We start from the raw sequence: 20,000 nt of genomic DNA, 5'->3' as shown, positions 1-20,000 counted from the left end.
GCTCTGGGTGCTCTGGGTGCGCTCCCGGCCCTCTGTCGGCTCCGAAGGCCCCGCGGACTCGTAGCCACGGGGTCCGGCGGCGCGCGGGTCGACCAGATGTCCGCGCCGAGCGCCGCGGGACCGCAGGGCGCTCGGCCTTCTCGGAGGCTCGAGGGCTCCGGCGACCCGGCGGACGAGCAGCGGCGAGGCCGCCGTGGCCGCCGCCCTGCCGGGTCGACCGGCGACCCGACCCCCGTGTCTCGGGGGGGGGGGGGGGGGCGGGTCGACCAGATGTCCGCACCGAGCGCCGCGGGGCCGTGGGGCCGCGGGGCGCTCGGCCTTCTCGGAGCCCCGAGGGCTCCCTGGAGGCTGCGGACGAGCAGCCGCGAGGCCCCCGGGGCAGCCGCCCTGCCGGGTCGACCGGCGGCCCGGCCCGGACTCGGGCCCCGGGTCCCGTGGCGCGCGGGTCGACCAGATGTCCGCGCCGAGCGCCACATGGCTGCGGGTCGCTCCGGCTTCTCGCAGTCCCGAGGGTTCCGCGGGCACGTAGCTGCGAGACCCGGGCGGCTGCCCTCCGCCCGGCTCACGGGGCGCTCGTGTCCATCAGCTGGTCGTGCGGAAATCCCGTGGTTGGCCTCCCTCCCTCCCTCCCTCCCTCCCTCCCTCCCTCCCTCCCTCGTCCAGCCGCCACGTTTTCGGGGTTCGTGCGACTGGGATGAAATAGACCTTCCCAACGTCAATCGGAGATCATCCATCATACCTCTCGAGTCCCCAAAAGCCAAGAAACACGCCAACCAAAACGCTTTTATTATGCCAACGGTTCCCGTTTTCATTCCTATCGTTTAGGGAGGTTTGGTGGCAGCAGCGGCCGAAAGCAAAAGGAAACCCGAGGAAAGCGGCTCCATCCACCAGGGCTGTGTCTCATCGGTGCCGACGCAGGAGGGACGGGCTTCGTTCGTTCGTTCGCTGCGGCCCAAATTCCCGGGCCGCCCGAGGACCGCTCGCACCGGCCCGAGGGAGGGAGCCCCGGCAGGCAGGATGCCTCCGGGGAAATGGCCAAGTCGACCGCGCGACCCACAACCCGCCCGACTGGGGGCGAGAAGGAGCATGGAGGAGGACTCCGTCCCCTAGTCGGCAGACGGCCCCGGGACAGGGACGTTCGCCAAAACCTCCCCAAGGCCGCTTTCCGTGACCGAGTCGGCCTCCCCGCCTGTACTCGTCCCGGCCCGAGAAACGAGACGCGGGGTGGATCGGGACCAGGCCACGCACCAGGCCGGCCGGCGCGCCATCCTCCCTCCCCCGACCTGACCTGACCTGGACGAACGCCTCCCCATCGCCCGCCCCCGCGAGGCTGATCCGTCCGGCCGGTGAGGAGGCCGCTTGTCGGGCGCCACCTGCTGCCCGGCATCCTCTTATATAGTGTTCGAGGAGGTCGACCAGGTGGCCCGGCCTGGATTGGGGGGGGGGGGGGGGCGCGGGGTGCGGTGTCCCGGGCGGCGGGGGACGGGGGGGGGTAGGAGTGGAGAGGGAAAGGTGGGCGTGGAGAATGCCGGGGTCGGGGGTCGGCGCGGGGCGGGGCGGGAGTTGGGGATGGGGAGGGGCGGGAGGCCGTCTGGACATGGAGGGTCGGAAGAGCGGTGGTGACAATGATTTTCATTATCATTTAGAAAGAAGAACGTGGACTTCTTTAGAGGAGTCCTTTGAATAGCTTCTCCATTTAGTTAACATACATCCAAATGGAGGTCGGGAAACTTGGGTCCTGTTAACATATGGATGGAAGTGGAAAGAACTATCGCGATGACCGTCCTTGTGTTTCTTTTATTTTTTCTTTCTTCCTGCTCCCCAAAGCCGCCCCCCCCACCCCCGCCCCGCCCCGCCCCGCCCCGCCCCGTCCCGTCCCGTCCCGTCCATAGTTGTAGGTTCCAGTGGTAGGTCTTTCGCGTTTCTGCTATGTGGGACGCCGCCTCGGCGTGGCTTGAAGGGCGATGCTGGGTCTGGGGCTGCGCCCAGGATCCGAACCGGTGAAAACCTGGGCCGTCGAAGCCGGGGGCCGGGGTGGGGGGCGCTACTTGACCGTTCGTCCACGGGCTCGGCCCCCGGCCCCTTGTTTTCTAGGGAGAGAGACAGAGAGACCCGATCCATTTTCCCTTGGCCTCTAAAGCGTGCGTGTGGTCGAAAGGCGACAGAGAGAGGGGTTCTGGTCCAGAAAGCCCCGACTGCGCCGCCGCGGGGATCGGTCGGTTCCGCCCGAACCGTCCGAGTCGGAAAGGAACGGACAGCTTTCCTCCTTTGGGCCCCTGACTTGGGACCGACAGGGGAAGAGGAACAGGCCTCTCTCCCTCACACCCTGGCCCCTTCCTCCAGGACGCCCTCCTTCTAGTCAGCCCGCCTCTGGCTTTTCCACACGCCGACGACCGCTCGTCGGCATGGACCCACCTTCCTTGGGGGACACCACCACACGACTCTCCCACTCGTCTGCCTGCCTTTCGTTGGCGTCGCTGCCAAAGGCGAGGGGTAGGGGTGGCGGTGGCAGGGACGGCAGGGGCCCAGCGGCTCTCTGGCGGGTGAGGAAGTCTTGCTGGTTCTCCTAGGTCGGTGATCTTTCTCGATCTCCACACACATTCTTCGTTTGGGGAGCCAAGAGACGCCCTCTGAGGAATCCCTATGGCCAGGGTCGATCACTTACTCGCTCACTGCCTCGGCCTCGGCCTCGGCCTCTGTCAGTCTTGTCTCTCTCCCTCCCTCCCTCCCTCCCTCCCTCCCTCCCTCCCTCCCTCGTCGGTCTCTGTGTGTGGACGTCTAGGTGGAGGCGAGGCAGGGAGGCCACCCACCCACCTACCTCGTGGTTTACCACACGCTCTACACGGAGGTAGAATTCCCATCCCACCGAATCCATCCTTTCCACGGGGCACAAGCCAGTGGCCTTCGGGAGTCTCTCTCCCCAAGGTGGCGCATCCGTCATGGCTATCTATTTCCAGAAGGTTTCCGTTTCCATCCCCTCCCCCCGAAAGAAAAAACGGCCCCACTCCCGGATCTGCCCCACCACGATCACCACCACCGCTGCCGCCGCCGCCGCCGCCGCCGCCATCTGCTGTCGCCCTCTAGGGTTGGACCGTTCTAGCTCTCTCCTCTGTGTGGAATCGCAACGTAGGTCGCCTTGGATGTCTGGCACCTCTCACTTAGCAGAAGGTTTTGGAGGCTCAGGCTGGGCCACGCTTTGGCCCGGGTCAGTGTTCCGTTCCTCTGGACGGCTTCCTCGTTTTCCACGAGAAGGAGCCGTGAAGACGGAAAGGAAGGGCGGATGGATGGCTTTTCCCGTGCTACCGAGTCCCTCTCCCCTTTTCCCCAAAGCGTGAGGGGCGGTCGAGAGGATCGTCTCTGATGACAAAAGTCAGAGGCACCCCGGGTCAGACACCGTGCGAGGCGTTGGTGTGTTCTCGAGAGGAGAACACGTCCCCGTCAGCGTTTCCTGTCGTTCTCGTTCCGAAAGGATTCACGCGCCACCCCGTCTCCCTCAAGGTCTTAGGGCTGTCGTGCTCCGCAGCCGTCACGTGTCGTGGATCCTGGGCACCACCACGCCACCCCGCCCCCCCCCCCCCCCCCCCCCGCCATAGCTGTCGATCGCTATGTGGCACGCCTACGTTTGCCCAAAAGAGCAGTCCGATGGACAGCGTGGTGCTTTTCCCAGCAGGCAGGCAGGTGAGAGTCACCCCTCTAGAAGGTTTCCAAGCCCCGTTCCATTCTCAGAGGCAGCTCCTTTGGCCATCAAGGAGGCAGGCGATGGGGGTGGGGGTGGGGATGGGGATGGGGCAGGGGCCTCTGTCCCTCTGTCGCGGTAGAAATGATTGGGAAAGGAGGGACGATGGGCGTAGGTCGACCATCCTGGGCGGTGGTGCTTTGGGAGCTTTTTCTAGAAGAAGGAGCGAACGGCGTTCCCTGGGAAGGGAGGAAACCAGAGGAGGTCCCCCTCAGACCGACCTGGCACGAGAAGGACACACACTCTCTCTCTCTCTCTCTCTCCCTTTTCTTCCTGACTTGAAATCAGGAGACAAAACTCCCCTGCCAAAGGGGCCCTCCCAAAACGGGGAGTGAGGAAGACCTCCTTCTCTTCACGGCTGAAGTTCTCCCTGCCTTTCCTGGACGGGAAGGATAGCACCTACGCCCGCTGCCGTCGGTGACTTTTAGTCCCCCTGGAGAGGAAGAAATTCTTTCCCGTGGCCGAACCCTGGCGGTTCGTTCGTGCTGCAGAGGACGTGACCCTCTCTGACACACCCAGGAACCTCCTCGCTCCGGGTCGAGGAGAGGGAGTTCTGTTCTGTGGTTTAGAATGGTGCTTAAAAAGGGATGTCGCTTACAAAGGGTCCTCGTCCCCCTTCCTAAACCTAAACGGACGGCTCGGCTCGGAGGCGTGAGATACGTTTCGCATCCTCCTCGTCGTCTTCACTCAAAGTTTTATTGGAGTTTGGAAGATTTTATTTTTTGTCTTTCCTTTTTCTCCCCAAAGCCCCCCGGTACGTAGTTGTGTGTTCTTCGCGGTGGGTCCTTCTAGCGGTGGTATGTGGGACGCCGCCTCAGCGTGGTTTGATGAGCAGTGCCGTGTCCGCGCCCGGGATCCGAACGAACCGATGAAACACTGGGCTGCCTGCAGCGGAGCGCGCGAACTTAACCACTCGGCCACGGGGCCAGCCCCTTACTGGATTTTCAAAACAACTCCGGGGGCCGGCCCGGTGGCGCGGCGGTGAAGTTCGCACGTTCTGCTCCGCCGGCCCCGGGTTCGCCGGTCCGGATCCCGGGCGCAGGACCCGGCACCGCTTGGCGAGCCACGCTGTGGCAGGCGTCCCACCTGGAAAGTAGAGGGGGATGGGCACGGATGTCAGCTCAGGGCCAGTCTTCCTCGGCCGACAGAGGAGGATTGGTGGCAGATGTTCGCTCAGGGCTCATCTTCCTCAAAAATAAAATAATAAATCGATTCGATAAAATGTCAAATAACACAACCGCGGGATCACGCTTAGAGTCACCCTTGGCCCGATGATGCCACTCCCCACCCCCCCCACCCCCCTGCCCCCCACCATTTGGAGGTGCCGTCAGTGGGATTCGTTCCTGTTTGTCCATCTTTCTTCCTCTTTTTTTTTTTTTTTTTTAAAGACTGGCACCCGAGCTCATTGCCAATCTTTTCTTTTCTTTTTATTCCTCCTCCTTCTTCTTCTTCTCCCCAGAGCACCCCAGTACCTAGTTCTATATTCTCTTTGAGGGTCCCTCTGGTTCTGCCGTGTGGGACGCCACCTCAGCGTGGTTTGATGAGCGGTGCCGTGTCCGAGCCCAGGATCCGAACCTTCCAAGCCCCGGGCCGCTGAAGCGGAGCGTGCAAACTCAACCGCTCGGCCACGGGGTCAGCCCCTCCCTCCCTCCCTTCCTTCCTTCCTTCCTTCCTTCCTTCCTTCCTTCCTTCCTTCCTTCCTTCCTTCCTAAGGAGGAGGAGGCAGGCACTGTGTGAAGTCGCCAGTGAGTCTGTGGAAAGAGACGGAGGATTTCCCATGGGAAGCCGGGGCGGGGGACACGGACCGATGTCGTGCGAACTTGAAGGTGAAAGATCAAAAAACCCACACACGCCTAGAGCGGCGGGTTGCCCGTTAGGAGTTTGCTTGCCGGGCCCATAACGCAGGGCTCATCGATGAGCCAAACCGTCCGTGATCCTCAAGCAGTCTAGTAGGGTTAGAGAAAGGAGGGGGGCACTCTTTCTGCCCCAGATGAGGCGAGTTTCTCAGACAGCCACCCTGCCCCAACATCTTCCCTCCCTGCCTCCCGGCCCTTGGTGGACTGCGGCCTAAGGGTGGGGGAATTGAAGAAAGCCGTTCAATGGAAAAAAGCCCGAGGCCATGGGAGAGAGCTTCCTGCACTTGAATGAAGCCCTGACGCCAGGCCCATCGGAATGAATGGGCCTGACCTCCCCTCCCCCCTCCCCCCTCCCCCCTCCCAGGCTGGCGACTCGGCAGTGGAAGGCTAGGGGTTTCTTCCGAAATGGTGAACCGGCCCCCTTGTCCACAGGAAAACCACACACGGGTACAGCCTAGGCCGGATCTCAGGGTACAGCCTAGGCCGGATCTCAGGCCAAGTCGTCAGGGTGGCAAGATGATGGCGGATGAGAGGAAACTTGTTCTGGGACCGCACCGCCCCCCCCCCATCGCCTCTCTGGCTGAGAAGAGGGCTGGGGAGCGGTGAGGGTCAGGGGGAGAGTGGGGGCGGGGCCGGGACAGGGACCACCGGGCAGTAGGACGGGAGTAGCCCTGAGGCCTGCCTGCCTGCTTCCTTCCCTGCCGGCGCAGGGCTGAGAGAGGCACGGGGCACGCTGGCTCCTGCCCCTTCACTCATTCGGGAAGCCTCCTGTTGTTGCTCCTGAGGTGCCGGCTGCGGTGACAGACAGAGCAAAACTCCTCTCTCTGTCTATTTCTTCAAAGGCCCGAGTCTGAGCTACGACAGATTCCCCTGTGGCTCAACCCGCAACCTCCCATCCTGCCAGACCAGACCCCTTGTCTAAAAACCTCCACTGGAGGAGCTCTTCCACCTGACTCGGAAAGGAAACACCAGCCCCGCCTCAGCCTCACACCCACCACCACCACCACCACCCGCCCCCCCCCCCCCGCCCCACTCTCCTCCGGACCCAGATACCTAACAGAGGGAACAAAAATCCAAAAATCCTGCTGCTCTCCTTCTACCACCTCCACTTCAGAAGAGTCAGTCTCCCCCGAACACCTCAGACTCTGTGACTTCCCGCGGCCTCCCTTTCCCCGTCCCCATTCTCTCCCCGGACGGGCCCCATCTTACACTTGAACGACAGCTCCACCGCTCGGGGCAGCTGGACACGATGTCCCAAAGTGGCCCGGACGGTAGCCTGGTCGATTCCAAAGGACCCACGCACGCAGTCGGCCATAAACGTGGTGTGGAGATCGTGGACGTTTGCGGGCCTCTGATGAAATCGCTGCTCCGGGGACCCCGGCGTCTAGGACCCGTCTTCTCCGTGTTCTTCACACCGTTGCTCCTGGGCCGGTTATTCTCTTCCCTCTCACTGACCTTAACGTTTTGTCTCTGCCATTGAATTTTGACTGTGCGAATGTGACTTGCCGCTGTAGGGCTGCGTGGATCTCTCAGGCATCCTGCTGTGCCGTGCGGGGGGAGGGGGGGGAATCCTTGGTGGGTGGGTCGATAGACGTCCCTTTGGTTGTGCCCTGGAGGGGAGAGACAGAGGGGACGACTCAATCCACCACGAACGCTGATGTCGCTCCGATAAACCTGTAGCGGTGATTCTAGTTTATGGCCCGTGTCCTGAAAATAACTTCCCGAAGGGCCAGCCCGGCGGCACAGCGGTTAAGTTCGCACGTTCCGTTTTGTCAGCCAGGGGTTCGCAGGTTCGGATCCGGGGTGCGGACGTGGCGCCGCTTGGCGAGCCACGCTGTGGTCAGCGTCCCGCCTATCAAGGGGAGGGGGATGGGCACGGATGTTAGCTCGGGACCACTCTCCCGGGGCAAAAAGAGGAGAATTGGCAGCAGGTGTCAGCTCGGGGCTCGTCTTCCTCGAAAAATAAATTAATTAAATAAATAAAAACAACTTCCCAAACCTCTCTGATAACTTGAAGCTTTGAAGTTTTGCGAGGTGAAATCAGGTGATAAAAAAGTCCACGGACGGGGGCGGCCCCGTGGCCGAGTGGTTAAGTTCACAAGCTCCCCTTCGGCGGCCCAGGGTTTTGCCGGTTCAGATCCCGGGCACGGCACGGACACGGCACCGCTCGTCGGGCCGTGTGGAGGCGGCGTCCCACATGCCACAACTGGAAGGGCCCTCAACTAAGATAGACAACTATGTCATGGGGGGGATTGGGGGAGAAAAATCGGGAGGGGGGAAAAAAAAACAGAAACGGAAGATTGGCAACAGGCGTTAGCTCTGTGAGGGCCGATCTTCCTCACCCAAAAACTAAAGTGAGATGAAATCAAATAAAGCGAAGGAAAAGATAAACCTATGAAATCCCATGTTTCTAAAAGTGGCCAAGTGTTTAGAAATTGGCCAAGCGACGGAATGCTCATGGGAAGGACAGTTCCTAATTGCTGGCTTCTTAGTTTTCACCAAAATTAAGGTTCGTGAGGGTTAAAAAATCTACTTAACAAATGCGATGAAAGCCACTAGGCCGGCCCGGTGGCGCGCTGGTTAAGTGTGCCTGTTCCGCTTCGCCGGCCCGGGGTTTGCCAGTTCGGATCCCGGGGGTGGACGTGGCACCGCTGGGCGAGCCACGTGGTGGTAGGCGTCCCACATATGAAATAGAGGAAGATGGGCACGGAGGTTAGCTCAGGGCCAGCCTTCCTCGGCAAAAAGAGGAGGATTGGCAGCAGTTAGCTCAGGGCTCATCGTCCTCAAAACAAAACAAAACAAAACAAAACAAAAAGCCACTAAAAGTGAATATGGGAAACATCTTTGTGTTCAAGGAAAGTGAGATGGCTGCCTTCAGGCAAGAGGGCCTAAAAAGTAAAGATCGTTTTGTCTGTGAAAAGGTGATCAAAGTTTCATGGGGAAAATAATCTGAGAAAAAGGCCTGTTCGTGGTCAAGTGGCCTAAAATTGGAACGAGTGGACAGATAGAAATGGCGAGCGATAGGATCTATGGGAGTCTATGAGGAAGCCATTGGGTGTCGGCCTAATTCGGCCTGACAGTGTTTTTCGAAAAGGGCCTGACGTGGCCGTCGAGCACGCATCGCATCCTAGATCCGCTTTACACATTTCCTACGGCAAGAACCAATGCCCTTAAGGGAAAGGAGCAGCTTCCCCGTGCTCGGGCCTTTCCTTAAGGAGAGGCATCTTTCCTTAGGCTAGGAGCGGATGGTTGCGCTCACCTTTGACCATCCGGCTCCCCTGTGACCACCCAGGCCCAGACAACAGACCTGCCACCCAGCAGTGTCTGTCGATCGCTGTGCCGACAGAGCAGTCTCGCGACTATCATCCAAGGGACCTTTCGATCCTATGTGAAACGTCCTCTCTGGGGGTCTAGAAGCACTCTGTACACCCCACTTCCCGGGCACCCTCTCTTCCTTCGGGAAGAAAGGCCCCGGGCCACAGTCCTCACATTTTAGCTCAGAATAAACGCACCCCGATTTTCACGGATAGATTGGTTCCGGATTATTTCCGTCGACAGAATGGAATCAAGTCAATGAGTTTCAAGATCGGAGGGAAGCTGATGCAAAATCAGAATTTGTTTTTCTCACTCCCGAAAGGATACTTTTCTCTAACTTCTAGTCTCCTCCTGATAAAGACATTGGAAAAGGTTTCTCTTGACCTCTGAGGGAATCGACACCAAAGACAGAGATCCTCCATTTTGTCAGAATGATTTCCTAGGCCTCCAATGGAGGAGGCCTCCCTCGGACGGGAGCTCAGCTTTTGTTTTGCAACAGTTTTCCTCTCTCTGCTTGCCTTTAACATCTCCTTTCCCGTTCTTCTTTTTTGGAAGGGAAATACGTGCACCGCTGGGGAAAAAAAAAAAAAAAGAATTTTCTAAATGACCAAAGAAGATCTACGACTGTTGTTATTTTGGTTTCACGGAGCAGTTCCACGTCCACATTTACTCCATTTTAAACACCCACACACACTCACAGCACGGCGCTGTGAGGATGTCCCGGGGAACTCGATTTGTGGAGGGAATGGCTGTGAGGTCTCTGCCCCCCAACCCCCACCATTTGGGTGCTTCTGCTTGTTGATGAGGACGGGAAGCCCTGCTGAAATCCATATTCTTATCACCACACGTGCATCTGCACCCATGCTCCCCCCCGTGTGTCGTCTTTGGGCTTTGCTGTGGCCCCGTGCGGAGGGAGACCTGTTTTGTGTTGTAAACTTTTCCGCGGCCAAGCGGCTCGGTCCTTTCCTCTACGACTTGTGGGCTCTGTCTGTCCGTCTGCCTTAGAGAGACCCTCTGGGCCGGAAGTGACAGGCTGCACACAATTCCTGACAGACTGCGGACAATTCCTCCGTCGTCACGGTCCTTCTCTGATGACGTGCATGGTTTCGGTTTGACAGCGACCCCCACCCCCCACCCCGCCGTGATTTTCTAAGTCCTCCCGGGAGCCCGGGAAGTGCTCGGGCCGCTCCGGGAAGCGGGGGCCGGCAGCCCCGGCCTGCCCCGTGGCATCTCCGGGGACTTTTCCACCTCTGTCCGCGTCAGCCAGCCGGCAGCCCCGCGCCCGGCCCGGCCCAGAAGTCACGTGGGGAGTCTGTCCCCTTCCTGGCAAGCCCACCCACCCCACCCCCCTCCCCGCCGATTTTCCAACACCTCCTTCTGCGCCCAGGGTTGCCCTGTGCTGCCTGGGAGCTCCGAGGTGGACACCCTGGGGCCTCACGTGGTGACCTCCCGCCCGCCCCAAGCGGGCCCAGAGAGAAAGAGAGAGAGAGAGAGAGACAGAGAGAGACAGAGACAGAGACAGAGACAGAGAGAGACAGAGACAGAGACAGAGACAGAGACAGAGAGAGACCTGACCCGGCGGTGGGCTCAGGCTGTGCACTCTCGCTGGCTGGTGACCCGGTTCCCTCCCGCTGACCCCTCCGCGCCGGTCGTTGGGCGCCATCTGGCGGCCGCTTTTACAGAGTGGCCCTCCTCCGGAGCCCCGGCGACATGAGCAAGGGATGGGACTCGCAGGACGTCTGTGTGGTTTCCAGTGTGGGGCTGTGTGGAACAGAGCTGCTAAGAACATTCATGCCCCGGATTCTGTGTGAATGAACAGGAACGTGGCCGCAGCCCCCACCCCGCCCCCCGCCCCAGCCCCCGGGAGTGGTGGGAGTGGTGCCCTCCAGACCACCCTCGGGTTGGATGCCTCCCTCCCTGGAAGGACTCACGGGACTCCACAAAAGCTGACTTCCTGGAGGTCCAGCGGAGACCCCCAAGGCCCAAGGCCCCCCCCCCCCCCCCACCCACCCACCACAGATCACTGTGGAAGCCTTAACGACCCAAGGCTCCAGCTACATACAGACGCTCTTAGGAGGCAAGATACACCAAAGGCTTATGTAGGTTGCCACTTTCGGTGGTTGTTTCCGCGGCGTGTCAGTTTTGGAACCCGCCACGCCCTTTTTCACAGAGGCCATACCGTTTCCCTTCACCACCAGTGAGGCGTGAGTGACTGACTTGGCTTCTCCGCGACCTGACTAGCAGTTTGATCCTGTTCCGGTATTTGGAAGAAGGCAGTCTCACCCATGTGTCCCCACAATGTCTCCCTCTAATTTTCTCACTTGCTTTTCCAGGGAACAGCTCACATCTTTTCATGCGCTTATCGGTCATCCATGCATACCTCCTCCACCCCAGGTGAAAGTGCCTGCTCTGTCTATTGGTCTTCCATTCTTTTTGTATTTTTCAGTGTTGATTTCCCCCGGGTCTCCACTCCATTGTGGGTTTTGTTTTTTGTTTTTTGTTTTTTGTTTTTTTTTTTTGCTTAAAGATTGTCACCTGAGCTAGGCACTGTTGCGCTGCTTCCTCAGTTTCAGAGGGTACCTTTTTCAGGGTTGCTTTTTGACCGGGTCTCCTCGCCATTGTATTTTTTTATTTTTTTTTTTTTGCTTAAAGATTGCCACCTGAGCTAGCCTCTGTTGCCCATCTTCTTCGGTTTCAGAGGGTAGATTTCTCAGTGTTGCTTTTTCGCCAGCTCTCCACGCCCTTGCGTCTTTTTTTTTTCTGCTTGAAGGCTGCAACCTGAGCTAGCTTCTTTTGCCCATGTTCCTCAGTTTCAGAGGGTGGATTTCTCCGTGTTGCTTTTTCCCCAGGTCTCCACACCCTTGTGTGTTTCTTTGGCTTAACGATTGCCACCTGAGGTAGCCTCTGTTGCCCATCTTCGTCCGTTTCAGAGGGTGGATTTCTCAGTGTTGCCTTTTCGCCAGCTCCCCACGCCCTTGTGTGTTTCTTTTGCTTAAAGATTGTCACCTGAGCTAGGCACTGTTGCCCTGCTTCCTCAGTTTCAGAGGGTACCTTTTTCAGGGTTGCTTTTTCACCGGGTCTCCTCGCCATTGTATTTTTTTATCTTATTTTTTTTGCTTAAAGATTGCCACCTGAGCTAGCCTCTGTTGCGCTTCTTTCTCAGTTCTAGAGGGTAGATTTCTCCGTGTTGCTTTTTCCCCAGGTCTCCACGCACTTCCTTTTATTTTTCCTTAAAAATTGCCACCTGAGCTAGCCTCTGTTGTCCATCTTCGTCGGTTTCAGAGGGTAGATTTCTCACTGTGGCTTTTTTGCCAGGTCTGCACGCCCTTGTGTTTTTTTTCTGCTTAAAGGTTGCAACCTGAGCTAGCTTCTTTTGCCCATGTCCCTCAGTTTCAGAGGGTGGATTTCTCCGTGTTGCTTTTTCCCCAGGCCTCCACGCCCTTGTGTGTTTCTTTTGCTTAACGATTGCCACCTGAGCTAGCCTCTGTTGCCCATCTTCGTCCGTTTCAGAGGGTGGATTTCTCAGTGTTGCCTTTTCCCCAGCTCCCCACGCCCTTGTGTGTTTCTTTTGCTTAAAGATTGCCACCTGAAGCCAGCCTCTCTTGCCCATCTTCCTCAGTTTCAGAGGGTAGATATTTCAGGGTTGCTTTTTCCCCAGGTCTCCACGCCTTTGGGTTTTGTTTTTGCTTAACGATTGCCACCTGAGCTAGCCTCTCTTGCCCATCTTCCTGAGTTTCAGAGGGTCGATATCTCCGTGTTGCTGTTTCCCCAGGTCTCCACGCCCTTGTGTGTTTCTTTTGCTTAACGTTTGCCACCTGAAGCCAGCCTCTCTTGCCCATCTTCCTCAGTTTCAGAGGGTAGATATTTCAGGGTTGCTTTTTCCCCAGGTCTCCACGCCTTTGTGTTTTGTTTTTGCTTAACGAGTGCCACCTGAGCTAGCCTCTCTTGCCCATGTTCCTCAGTTTCAGAGGGTAGATATTTCAGGGTTGCTTTGTCCCCAGGGCTCCACGCCTTTGTGCTTTGTTTTTGCTTAAGGATTGCCACCTGAGGTAGCCTCTCTTGCCCATCTTCCTCAGTTTCAGAGGGTGGATTTCTCCGTGTTGCTTTTTCCCCAGGTCTCCACGCCCTTGTGTGTTTCTTTTGCTTAAAGATTGCCACCTGAGCTAGCCTCTGTTGCCCATCTTCGTCCGTTTCAGAGGGTGGATTTCTCAGTGTTGCCTTTTCGCCAGCTCCCCACGCCCTTGTGTGTTTCTTTTGCTTAAAGATTGTCACCTGAGCTAGGCACTGTTGCCCTGCTTCCTCAGTTTCAGAGGGTACCTTTTTCAGGGTTGCTTTTTCACCGGGTCTCCTCGCCATTGTATTTTTTTATCTTATTTTTTTTGCTTAAAGATTGCCACCTGAGCTAGCCTCTGTTGCGCTTCTTTCTCAGTTCTAGAGGGTAGATTTCTCCGTGTTGCTTTTTCCCCAGGTCTCCACGCACTTCCTTTTATTTTTCCTTAAAAATTGCCACCTGAGCTAGCCTCTGTTGTCCATCTTCGTCGGTTTCAGAGGGTAGATTTCTCACTGTGGCTTTTTTGCCAGGTCTGCACGCCCTTGTGTTTTTTTTCTGCTTAAAGGTTGCAACCTGAGCTAGCTTCTTTTGCCCATGTCCCTCAGTTTCAGAGGGTGGATTTCTCCGTGTTGCTTTTTCCCCAGGCCTCCACGCCCTTGTGTGTTTCTTTTGCTTAAAGATTGCCACCTGAAGCCAGCCTCTCTTGCCCATCTTCCTCAGTTTCAGAGGGTAGATATTTCAGGGTTGCTTTTTCCCCAGGTCTCCACGCCTTTGTGTTTTGTTTTTGCTTAACGAGTGCCACCTGAGCTAGCCTCTCTTGCCCATGTTCCTCAGTTTCAGAGGGTAGATATTTCAGGGTTGCTTTGTCCCCAGGTCTCCATGCCTTTGGGTTTTGTTTTTGCTTAACGATTGCCACCTGAGGTAGCCTCTGTTGCCCATCTTCGTCCGTTTCAGAGGGTGGATTTCTCAGTGTTGCCTTTTCGCCAGCTCCCCACGCCCTTGTGTGTTTCTTTTGCTTAAAGATTGTCACCTGAGCTAGGCACTGTTGCCCTGCTTCCTCAGTTTCAGAGGGTACCTTTTTCAGGGTTGCTTTTTCACCGGGTCTCCTCGCCATTGTATTTTTTTATCTTATTTTTTTTGCTTAAAGATTGCCACCTGAGCTAGCCTCTGTTGCGCTTCTTTCTCAGTTCTAGAGGGTAGATTTCTCCGTGTTGCTTTTTCCCCAGGTCTCCACGCACTTCCTTTTATTTTTCCTTAAAAATTGCCACCTGAGCTAGCCTCTGTTGTCCATCTTCGTCGGTTTCAGAGGGTAGATTTCTCACTGTGGCTTTTTTGCCAGGTCTGCACGCCCTTGTGTTTTTTTTCTGCTTAAAGGTTGCAACCTGAGCTAGCTTCTTTTGCCCATGTCCCTCAGTTTCAGAGGGTGGATTTCTCCGTGTTGCTTTTTCCCCAGGCCTCCACGCCCTTGTGTGTTTCTTTTGCTTAAAGATTGCCACCTGAAGCCAGCCTCTCTTGCCCATCTTCCTCAGTTTCAGAGGGTAGATATTTCAGGGTTGCTTTTTCCCCAGGTCTCCACGCCTTTGTGTTTTGTTTTTGCTTAACGATTGCCACCTGAGCTAGCCTCTCTTGCCCATGTTCCTCAGTTTCAGAGGGTAGATATTTCAGGGTTGCTTTGTCCCCAGGGCTCCACGCCTTTGTGCTTTGTTTTTGCTTAAGGATTGCCACCTGAGGTAGCCTCTCTTGCCCATCTTCCTCAGTTTCAGAGGGTGGATTTCTCCGTGTTGCTTTTTCCCCAGGTCTCCACGCCCTTGTGTGTTTCTTTTGCTTAAAGATTGCCACCTGAGCTAGCCTCTGTTGCCCATCTTCGTCCGTTTCAGAGGGTGGATTTCTCAGTGTTGCCTTTTCGCCAGCTCCCCACGCCCTTGTGTGTTTCTTTTGCTTAAAGATTGTCACCTGAGCTAGGCACTGTTGCCCTGCTTCCTCAGTTTCAGAGGGTACCTTTTTCAGGGTTGCTTTTTCACCGCGTCTCCTCGCCATTGTATTTTTTTATCTTATTTTTTTTGCTTAAAGATTGCCACCTGAGCTAGCCTCTGTTGCGCTTCTTTCTCAGTTCTAGAGGGTAGATTTCTCCGTGTTGCTTTTTCCCCAGGTCTCCACGCACTTCCTTTTATTTTTCCTTAAAAATTGCCACCTGAGCTAGCCTCTGTTGTCCATCTTCGTCGGTTTCAGAGGGTAGATTTCTCACTGTTGCTTTTTTGCCAGGTCTGCACGCCCTTGTGTTTTTTTTCTGCTTAAAGGTTGCAACCTGAGCTAGCTTCTTTTGCCCATGTCCCTCAGTTTCAGAGGGTGGATTTCTCCGTGTTGCTTTTTCCCCAGGCCTCCACGCCCTTGTGTGTTTCTTTTGCTTAAAGATTGCCACCTGAAGCCAGCCTCTCTTGCCCATCTTCCTCAGTTTCAGAGGGTAGATATTTCAGGGTTGCTTTTTCCCCAGGTCTCCACGCCTTTGTGTTTTGTTTTTGCTTAACGATTGCCACCTGAGCTAGCCTCTCTTGCCCATGTTCCTCAGTTTCAGAGGGTAGATATTTCAGGTTTGCTTTGTCCCCAGGGCTCCACGCCTTTGTGCTTTGTTTTTGCTTAAGGATTGCCACCTGAGGTAGCCTCTCTTGCCCATCTTCCTCAGTTTCAGAGGGTGGATTTCTCCGTGTTGCTTTTTCCCCAGGTCTCCACGCCCTTGTGTGTTTCTTTTGCTTAAAGATTGCCACCTGAGCTAGCCTCTGTTGCCCATCTTCGTCCGTTTCAGAGGGTGGATTTCTCAGTGTTGCCTTTTCGCCAGCTCCCCACGCCCTTGTGTGTTTCTTTTGCTTAAAGATTGTCACCTGAGCTAGGCACTGTTGCCCTGCTTCCTCAGTTTCAGAGGGTACCTTTTTCAGGGTTGCTTTTTCACCGGGTCTCCTCGCCATTGTATTTTTTTATCTTATTTTTTTTGCTTAAAGATTGCCACCTGAGCTAGCCTCTGTTGCGCTTCTTTCTCAGTTCTAGAGGGTAGATTTCTCCGTGTTGCTTTTTCCCCAGGTCTCCACGCACTTCCTTTTATTTTTCCTTAAAAATTGCCACCTGAGCTAGCCTCTGTTGTCCATCTTCGTCGGTTTCAGAGGGTAGATTTCTCACTGTGGCTTTTTTGCCAGGTCTGCACGCCCTTGTGTTTTTTTTCTGCTTAAAGGTTGCAACCTGAGCTAGCTTCTTTTGCCCATGTCCCTCAGTTTCAGAGGGTGGATTTCTCCGTGTTGCTTTTTCCCCAGGCCTCCACGCCCTTGTGTGTTTCTTTTGCTTAAAGATTGCCACCTGAAGCCAGCCTCTCTTGCCCATCTTCCTCAGTTTCAGAGGGTAGATATTTCAGGGTTGCTTTTTCCCCAGGTCTCCACGCCTTTGTGTTTTGTTTTTGCTTAACGATTGCCACCTGAGCTAGCCTCTCTTGCCCATGTTCCTCAGTTTCAGAGGGTAGATATTTCAGGGTTGCTTTGTCCCCAGGGCTCCACGCCTTTGTGCTTTGTTTTTGCTTAAGGATTGCCACCTGAGGTAGCCTCTCTTGCCCATCTTCCTCAGTTTCAGAGGGTGGATTTCTCCGTGTTGCTTTTTCCCCAGGTCTCCACGCCCTTGTGTGTTTCTTTTGCTTAAAGATTGCCACCTGAGCTAGCCTCTGTTGCCCATCTTCGTCCGTTTCAGAGGGTGGATTTCTCAGTGTTGCCTTTTCGCCAGCTCCCCACGCCCTTGTGTGTTTCTTTTGCTTAAAGATTGTCACCTGAGCTAGGCACTGTTGCCCTGCTTCCTCAGTTTCAGAGGGTACCTTTTTCAGGGTTGCTTTTTCACCGCGTCTCCTCGCCATTGTATTTTTTTATCTTATTTTTTTTGCTTAAAGATTGCCACCTGAGCTAGCCTCTGTTGCGCTTCTTTCTCAGTTCTAGAGGGTAGATTTCTCCGTGTTGCTTTTTCCCCAGGTCTCCACGCACTTCCTTTCATTTTTCCTTAAAAATTGCCACCTGAGCTAGCCCCTGTTGCCCATCTTCGTCGGTTTCAGAGGGTAGATTTCTCAGTGTTGATTTTTCCCCATTTCTCCACGCCCTCGTGCTTTTTTTTTTTTATTTCCTTAAATGTCGGCGCCTGAGCTAGCTTCTTTTGCCCATCTTCGTCAGTTTCAGCGGGTAGACTCTCCGCCTGCCTTCGACAGGCCCTCTGGACTGGAAAGCTTTCCTCCTCCCGTCATCACGGTCCTTCTCGGATGACGTGCCTGGTTTCGGTTTGACCGTCCCCGCCCGCCCTGATTTTCTAAGTCCTCCCGGGAACCCCGGGGGCGCTCCAGCCGCTCCGGGAAGCGGCGGCCTCCCGGCCGCACCGGCCCAGCCCGGCCCGGGCCGCCCCCTGGCCTCTCTGGGGGGAACTCTCCCCTTCCCCTTCCCGGTGATCGCCCGAGAAACCTTTCCCGAGTCCCCCTCCTGCGGCTGGGGCTGCGCCTTGGCGGCCGGGAGCCCGCGGGCGGACGCCCCGGGGCCGCACTGGGCCGGGAGGCTGGGTCCGAGGGGGCTCCGGGACGGGATCGGGCGGCCCGGCGGCCCGGCTGTGCTCCCCGGCGGGCCCGCGCTCCGGCTCCGTCCCGCTGAGGCGGTCGTCGGTCGCCGGGTGCCACCTGGCGGCCGCTTTTATATCGTCTCTTTCCTCCGGAGCTCCGGCGACGCGGGCCAAGGGACGGGACTCGGCCGCGGTGACCGAGGCAGAGTCCCGGGAGGCCGGCGTCGCTGGCGGGATCTGGCCCGGTGGCGCCGGGGCGTGAGCGCGACGCCCGCTCGCCGGAGATTGGAGGTGCAGGCTACTGAGGGAGGTGGCTGTCGCCGCGCCGCCCGGTGCCGGCCGGGGTGTGGGGCCTCCCGGACGGGTCGACCAGCAGCCGCCGGTGCCCCTCCGTCCCCGGGAGGGGGTGGGGGGCCGCCGCGGGGGAACGGGCGAGGGAGCTCGTCCCGTGCCCGGCCGTCGTCCCGAGGGCGGCCCGGTGGTCGGGCCTTCCGCGTCGCCGATCCCCTTTCCGCGCCCCGCTCCGGAGGTGGGCGACCGGCCGGGGCCTTGCGGGGGAGGCCCGTGGAGGGCGCGACGGGCTCGGCCGCCGGGCTGGCCTTTTCCCCACTGGTCTTCCGAGTCGACCGGCTCTGGCGGTGGGGACCGGGCCCGGTCCTCGGATGCCTCCTCCTCCGTGGCAGTTTTTTTTTCCAAGTCCCGCCCTGGAGAAGAGCGTGGACCGGCCCCGGGAGCCCTCGAGGGCGGGCCGGGGAGGGCGTCCCCGGCCCGGACGCGTGCCCGGGGTGGGTCCGGGCCGTCGGACCGGACTTCTCTCTCCGAGTTTCGCGGGTCGCGTCTTTGTCCGGAGGCGGGAGGGGGCCGGCTCGAGGCGTAGGTGGAGCCCCGGCTGAGGGACGGGAGCCACGGTCCCGCCCCGGGCCCGGTCGCCGGAGGCGCCTCCGCGGAATTCTTTTCTAAGTCCTGACCCGGCGACTCAGAGGGAGGGACCGACCGGTCCCGGCCCGCGCGGGCGGCCCGGGGAGGCTGTCCCCGGCTCCCCCTGCCGCCACGCTTCTGGGGTCGACCAGATGGCCCCGGGTGCTCCGGGCCTGGTGGCGATGGGGTCGTGCTTGGGGTCTGGTGGCCGTGGCCGTGATCCAGGGGTTCCCCTGGTGATCCGTGGGTGGGCCCCGTCTCCGGGCGCGGCGATTCTTGCCCCCGAATGGGTGGTTTTGTGCCGCCAGATAAGTGCTGACACGCTCTGCTCGGGTGACAGTCGCCCGAGAGCTTCCGGGTGCCTGGATGCGTGTGCGGGGAGGGCTCCGGGCTCTGGCCGAGAACCGGACGCCCGTTTCCACCCCCGCCGCTTGAGCCGCCCGCTGGGGCCTGCGCGCCGGCTCTTGTGCGTTCCAGGCGCCCCCACGACCGTGGTGCCACCTCCGGTCTCTGGTACCCGAGGGCGGCGGGGTTAGGGGCGCGGGGTCCTCTACCACGTGCACTCCCTGCCGCCGGCACCCGGGTGCGGTCGCGACTTACCCCATCCCACCGGCTCCGTGCCAGTGCGTGTCAGGCGTTCTCGTCCTGGGGTCGTCGCCCGCGCTTGCTGGAGGAGGAGAGGGGTCGGTGAGGCTGAAGCAGGCTCCTCCGCTCGCTGTCCTCGCCGGCCTTCCCTTGCTCGGGGGTCCCTCGCGTTATGCTGCCGACCGATGTGGTGATGCTGTGCTCTCCCGGGCCGGGCCTAAGCCGTGCCAGACGAGGGACGGACGTTCATGGCGAACGGGACCGCTCTTCTCGCTCTGCCCGCGGGTCCCCTCGCCCGTTCTCCCCCGCTGCGAGTGGCGTGTGGGAGGCGGCAGGGGTGCGGAATCCGGCCCGACCTCGCTCCCCCGCCCCGTGCCTCGTGGCGTGGGCGGTGTCGGGGTCTCCGTGACGCGGCGGATGCTCTGCCTGTGCCTCTTGGCTGTGTCTCGCGGGCGGCCCTCCCCGCGGTGGGGCGGGCCGTGTTGCCGCCGCGCCGCGCGCCTTCCCGGGCGCGTGAGCGCGTTCCCCAGGCCGTTGGCGGTGCCCCTGGAGCGTTCCAGGTCGTCCCTCAGGCGCCCGAGGCCGAGTGGCGGTGTCGTTCCCTGTTCCCGTCGGCCTCCTCAGGTAACCACTGCGCTGGTGTGTCTGAGGAGCGGGGGGGTCGAGTCGGTAAGGGAGGCGTGCCCCTCGTCCCCCTCGGGGGGGACGGGTGCCTCGTCGCCCCCCACGGCGTGCCGTGTGGGGGCGGGCAGGCTCGGGCGCGTGCCCGCGCGTTCCCCTTGCTGGGGTTTCCCCGCGGGTGTGGGAGTGACCGTGGCGGGCCGAGCCAGCGGCGTGGCGCTGGCTCTTTGGTTGGGAGGTGCTGTTTGATCGGCACCTCCGTCCCAGTCTCTGCCTCCCTTGGTCTCTCGGCCTGAGGGGAGGCACTGACTTGGGAGCCGCACAGGGGCCTTGTAGATCCCTAGCTAAGCCCAGT

General features: G+C 58.5%; 1 long non-coding RNA gene across 1 annotated transcript; it reads right to left on the bottom strand.

The window, feature by feature from the left end:
- Window positions 1-4,436: 4,436 nt before the first annotated feature.
- On the bottom strand, window positions 4,437-9,478 carry LOC139043452 (uncharacterized). The gene is made up of 4 exons (XR_011500543.1): window positions 9,105-9,478; window positions 6,802-7,202; window positions 4,823-4,920; window positions 4,437-4,621 (listed from the first exon to the last, which is right to left on the bottom strand). It is a non-coding gene; the product is annotated as an uncharacterized lncRNA (long non-coding RNA).
- Between the last annotated feature and the right edge of the window lie 10,522 nt (window positions 9,479-20,000).

This window comes from Equus asinus, unplaced genomic scaffold, assembly GCF_041296235.1.
Source record: "Equus asinus isolate D_3611 breed Donkey unplaced genomic scaffold, EquAss-T2T_v2 contig_238, whole genome shotgun sequence".
NCBI lineage: Eukaryota > Metazoa > Chordata > Mammalia > Perissodactyla > Equidae > Equus > Equus asinus.
The sequence above is the reverse complement of the archived record's forward strand: the minus strand, read 5'-3'. Positions and strand labels throughout refer to the sequence as shown.